Source organism: Nerophis lumbriciformis, linkage group LG29, assembly GCF_033978685.3.
Source record: "Nerophis lumbriciformis linkage group LG29, RoL_Nlum_v2.1, whole genome shotgun sequence".
Lineage (NCBI taxonomy): Eukaryota > Metazoa > Chordata > Actinopteri > Syngnathiformes > Syngnathidae > Nerophis > Nerophis lumbriciformis.
The window spans coordinates 22738507-22745000 of record NC_084576.2 but is presented as its reverse complement, the minus strand read 5'-3'; the positions used below and the strand labels follow the sequence as shown (position 1 = coordinate 22745000).

At 32.2% G+C, this 6494-nt stretch overlaps 1 protein-coding gene across 5 annotated transcripts in view; it reads left to right on the top strand.

The window, feature by feature from the left end:
- Positions 1-6494, top strand: part of LOC133572070 (alpha-1,3-mannosyl-glycoprotein 4-beta-N-acetylglucosaminyltransferase C-like) — a 490538-nt gene that overhangs the window by 311359 nt on the left and 172685 nt on the right. Inside the window, exon 1 of one of the 5 annotated variants that reach the window (XM_061924732.1) lies at positions 3382-3477. The exons of the other annotated variants lie outside the window; for them this stretch is intronic. The gene's annotated coding sequence lies outside the window, so the exon portion shown is untranslated. Of the gene's footprint in view, positions 1-3381; positions 3478-6494 lie in introns of those variants that run through there. 5 annotated transcript variants of the gene reach the window in all.

Here is a 6494-nt window from a genome sequence, read left to right as displayed (position 1 = left end):
AGCTTAGCATACCATAAGATGATGTAATGTAGCATAGTATGCAATAAGTTAGCATAACAAAACAGCATTGCGTAGCACAATGGAACGGAACATAACATTTTGTAGTGTACATTTCGTAGCGTACATTTCGTAGCGTACATTTCGTAGCGTACATTTTGTAGCGTACATTTTGTAGCGTACATTTCGTAGCGTACATTTCGTAGCGTACATAACATAGCGTATGGTAACCTAACGCGGAGTACCATCGCAGAGCATGAGATAATTTTGCATAAGATAGCAAAATAGTAACATAATGTAGCATAGCATAGCATACCATCACATAGCGTAACATAATTGTGCATAGCAAGTCAGAATATTACATGACAGCACAACAAACATAGTATATTGTAACATAACATAATTTAACATAGTTAAACAGCGTAGCATAACATAAGATGATGTAATGTAGCATAATATGAAATAAGTTAGCATAGCAAAACAGCATGGCATAGCACAACGGAACGGAAAACATAACATTTCGTAGCGTACATAACATAGCGTATGGTAACCTAACGCGGAGTACAATCGCAGAGCATGAGATAATTTTGCATAAGAAAGCAAAATAGCAACATAATGTAGCAGAGCATACCATCACATAGCGTAACATAATTGTGCATAGCAAGTCAACATATTACATGACTGCATAACAAAACCTAGTATATTGTAACATAACATCATTTAGCATAGCAAAACATTGTAGCATAACATAGCGTAATGTAGCAAAATATAACATAATTTAGCAGAACACAACAGCATAGAATAAGATAAGATGGTGTAATGTAGCATAATATGGAATCAATTAGCATAACAAAACAGCATTGCATAGCACAACGGAACATAAAATTACATTTCGTAGCGTACATTTCGTAGTGTACATAACATAGCGTATGGTAACCTAACGCAGAGTACAATCGCAGAGCATAAGATCATTTTGCATTAGATAGCAAAATAGTAACATAATGTAGCATAGCATAGCATACCATCATCATTGTGCATAGCAAGTCAAAATATTACATGACATCACAACAAAACCTAGTTTATTGTAACATAACATCATTTAACATAGCAAAACAGCGTAGCATAACATAGCGCAATGTAGCGAAATATAACATAATTTAGCATAACAAAACAGCATAGAATAACATAAGATGATGTAATGTAGCATAACATGAAATCAAATAGCATGACAAAACAGCATAACATTTCGTAGCATACCTTTCGTAGTGTACATAACATAGCGTATGGTAACCTAACGCAGAGTACCATCGCATAGCATGAGATAATTTTGCATAAGATAGCAAAATAGTAACATCATGTAGCATAGCATAGCATACCATACCATAGCGTAACATAATTGTGCATAGCAAGTCAAAATATTACATGACAGCATAACAAAACATAGTATATTGTAACATAACATAATTTAGCATAGCAAAACAGCATAGCATAACATACGATGATGTAATGTAGCATAATATGAAAGAAGTTAGCATAACAAAACAGCATAACATAGCGGAACGGAATGTAATATTTCATAGCGTACATAACATAGCGTATGGCAGCGTAACGCGAAGTATGGGAGAATCATTTTGCATAAGATAGCAAAATATTAACATACTGTAGCATAGCATAGCATCAAAATATTACATGACAGCATAACAAATCATAGCATAACGTAACATAACATAATTTAGCATGACAAAACACCTTAGCATAACATAACAAAATAACATAACAGCATAAAATTAACTAGATAAAGGGTGACAAAACAGCATATTACAACATATTTTAACATAACGTAGCGTAATGTAACCACGTAGTGTAATGTAGCGCAATGTAACAGAGTCCTATCGCATTGCATAACTTACTGTAGTAACATAGCATAGGACAGGACAGTAACTCGTAAAAGAAGACAGCAAAACATAACGAAACTTAACGTAATGTAGCATCGCATAGCATCACATGGCGTAACATCATTGTGCATAGCGAATATGTATGTATATGTATATGTATGTGTATATATGTATGTGTATATGTATATGTATGTGTATGTGTATATGTATATGTATATGTATATGTATATGTATATGTATGTGTATATGTATGTGTATATGTATGTGTATGTGTATGTGTATATGTAAGTGTATATGTATGTGTATATGTATGTGTATATGTATGTGTATATGTATATGTATATGTATATGTATATGTATGTGTATATGTATGTGTATATGTATGTGTATGTGTATATGTAAGTGTATATGTATGTGTATATGTATGTATGTGTGTGTATTGTAATACATATAGTTGCATTTTACTTACACATACAAAGTAGAAGAAAGTGTCCAGTACATCCATGTCACAAAATAATACAGTATCTTGTCTGTTAACATTGCCGTTTTTAAAGAAATAAACAATACCTACAGCGAATGCCATATATTTCACTTCAACTTAAAGACAGCATAAGTGCATTCCAGATGGTTAATAATAAATAAGTTGCTTTTCATGCCTACCGTTGTTCTAAAATTTCTAACATTCCACACTACAAAACAATCAATAACAATAATAGTATATGTATGGTTCACTCTCATATCATATTGAATCAACATCAGTATCGACCCATACTTAAGGCTCCGATATTGGTCTTGTATCGGAAGTAAACAAGTAGTAAAACAGCCTGTATATTACAAATAGTAAAGTGTGACAGAAACATTGTACATTAATGAATAAGTACGTATATATATATATATATATATATATATATATATATATATATATATATATATATATATATATATATATATATATATATATATATATATATATAAAGCAGCGTGCGTCACGTCTATTTGGCGGGTGTTGTCGATGTGATATGTTATTTATGTCCTCCATCTTTAACGAGGAGTCACCCTGGGAGGCAGATGGCACATTAGCCGTAATAAAGCACAGCTGAGTGCGCCGCTTCTGTCGGGGAGGTTTGACTCCCCGTTTGTTTGTCGTCCTGTTTGCTGCTTTTTTGCGTCCACTTTGATGCAAAATGGTCAGGGGCAAAGAGAGAATCTTTCTGCCCAACTTTGAGCTCATGAATGACAGATTTGGAGCCAGCAGACAGCGAAACAAATCAATATGTAAGCTATTTTCCGAACTTCAAGCCGCTACTTTTTTCCAACGCTTTGATCCCTGCGGCTTATGGATTTTTCTTCGCTAACGGCTATAATGGTTTGCGTTCAACGAATCGTTTTTCATATGACACCAATAGAGACACTGGAAATATGTGTTATTGTTTGTGCCTTGGCGCCATCTTTTGGACGAGTTTGCTCACTGCAGGTGCTGCGGGTTGAAAACGTACCTCCTGTTTCGTGGCCTGAACCGGATGTGTACCCGTCCATAGAATTTCTGCTCGAAATGACTCCTCATTTGTCACTCCAAGCAACTTTTGTAAGTTTTACAATATAACCAAAACAACGCTCACCTACTAAACCGTCCCGCGTTTTAATGCATATTATACGTGCCATCGTAATGTAATCAAGCTAGCGTCATTAGCATTGATATATATATATATATATATATATATATATATATATATATATATATATATATATATATATATATATATATATATATATATATATATACACACACACATTGATGTGTTTGCACATATATGTACCTGTATATGCACAAATATGTATATGTGTATATATGTATGTGTATATATTTATATGCATGTATGTGTGTATATGTATATGTATATAAATGTATTTATGTATATATGTGTATATATGTATGTAAATATATATATACAGTATGTATCTATATGTATATATATATATATATGTAAATGTATTTATGTATATATGTAAATATGTGTATATATGTATGTAAATATATATACAGTATGTATCTATATGTATGTATATATGTAAATGTATATATGTATGTATATATGTAAATGTATATATGTATATATGTGGATATATATGTATGTAAATATTTATATGTATCTGTATATATGTAATTGTATATATGTATATACAGTATATGTATGTGTATATATGTATGTATATATGTAAATGTATATACAGTATGTGTATGTATATATATGTATATGTATGTGTATATGTATATGTATAAATGTATGTATATAAATGTGTATGTATATATATATATATATACACACACACACACATATATGTGTATGCACATATATATATATATATATATATATATATATATATATATATATATATATATATATATACACACACATATATGTGTATGCACACATATATATATATATATATATGCACATATATGTATATGTATATAAATGTATTTATTTATATATATCACTGATGACGTGTCCAAGCATCACCGTGAGGTGTATTCAAGTTCGTACATATATGTGTGTATATAATAATAATTATAATAATAATAATAATAATAATAATAATAAATAAATATATATACAGTATGTGTCTATATATGTAAATGTATATAAGTAAATGTATATATTTATATGTATATATATGTGGATGTATATACAGTAAATGTAAATATATATACAGTATGTATCTGAATATATGTATGTATATATGTAAATTTATATATGTGGATATATATGTATGTAAATATTTATATGTATCTGTTTATGTATGTATATATGTAAATTTTATATGTACTGTATATATGTATGTGTACTGTATATGTATAGACATGTATGTGTGTATATATATATATATATATATATATATATATATATATATATATATATATATATATATAAAAACATGCATATGGTTTTTAATTATGAATCGATATAAAATGAATGAGAATTGTGATTCAGATGTGAATGCATTTTTAGTGCACCCCTAAGTGTCCACAGTGTCCTCGGTGAAGTGTACTGATGGAAGTATTCTATTAATCCAAAGGTTGGAGATGTGAGGAGGGACAAAGACCTAAAAAAAAAAAAAGCCCACCATGTTGCTTTGAGGGGAAAAAGAGTGCGTAATAAATGGAGTGTGATTGTTTAGCAAGCAATGTGACATTATTGATCCGTGCGCAGGGTTGTTTTTTTCGCACCTTCTCCACGGTGAAAATGAGCAGCACGACCTGCTCAAGGCGACACGGCTCCTGCAGTCTTCCCACTGCACTCTCAAGGTGGGCTTCAGCCGTCTGCTCGCCGACAGCGGCAGCATCGTGTCGTTCAAGAGGTTGTCTTTTTTTGTCTGCATGCAATGAGGAGGCGGATCATGTTGCAAGAAAGGCCAGTACAGTAGAACGCGGAATGACTCCATGTTGTTGTGTTTGCATCCCGGAGACAAAAGGAAGGAGCACAGTACCTGAATGCAACCAGCAGAGGCGCTGCTGTGTTTGGATTGACTGCGAAATAAACCCACTCGAGGTTTGCAGCTTTACTTTGCGATCGCTACTCTACAGTCATATTTCACCCACTTACATTTTAGAAAGCGCCAGAAAGACTCCAAATGATTCTAATGTCAAATTAAAGAATGCAATCGCTCCTCCAAAGTCACATTTCCCCAGATGTTGTATTAAAAAACCCCAGAAAAACTCCAAAATGACACACAACATCAAATTAAAGAATGCAATCGCTCCTCCGCAGTCCCATTTTACCAACGTTTGAATGAGAAACCTTCAGAAAGATGTCTGTTAAAAGCACTAGAAAGATTTCAAAATAATCCACAAAGTCAAACTGAAGAACACAATCGCTACTTCAAAGTCACATTTCACCAAATTTGATACTAAAAACATCAGAAAGACTCCAAAATGCTACACATCAAATCAAAGAACGCAATCACTCCTCCAAGTCACGATTAAAAAGCACCAATAAAGATGTCAAAACAATCCACAAAGTCAAATCGTAGATTGCGATCGCTCCTCCACAGTCATATTTCACCCACTTACATTTTAGAAAGCGCCAGAAAGACTCCAAATGATTCTAATGTCAAATTAAAAAATGCAATCGCTCCTCCAAAGTCACATTTCACCAAATTATATATTTCAAATCCCCAGAAAGACTCCAAAAAGACACACATCAAATTAAAAAAATGCAATTGCTCCTCCAAAGTCACATTTCACAAAATGTTGTATTAGAAACATCAGAAAAACTCCAAAATGCTAAATATCAAATTAAAGAATGTACAAACATAATAGCTCCTCCAAGTCACGATTAAAAAGCACCAAAAAATATTTCAAAACAATCCACAAAGTCAAATCGAAGATTGCGATCGCTCCTCTACAGTCATATTTCACCAACTTTTGTATTAGAAACCATCAGAAAGATTTCTCTAGCTATTAAAAGCAATAGAAAGACTTAAAAATAAGCCACAGTCAAACTGAAGACCGCAATCGCTCCTCTGCAGTCACATTTCACCAACGTACATATTAGAGAGCACTAGAAAGACTCCAAAGTTATCCACAAAGTTATATTAAAG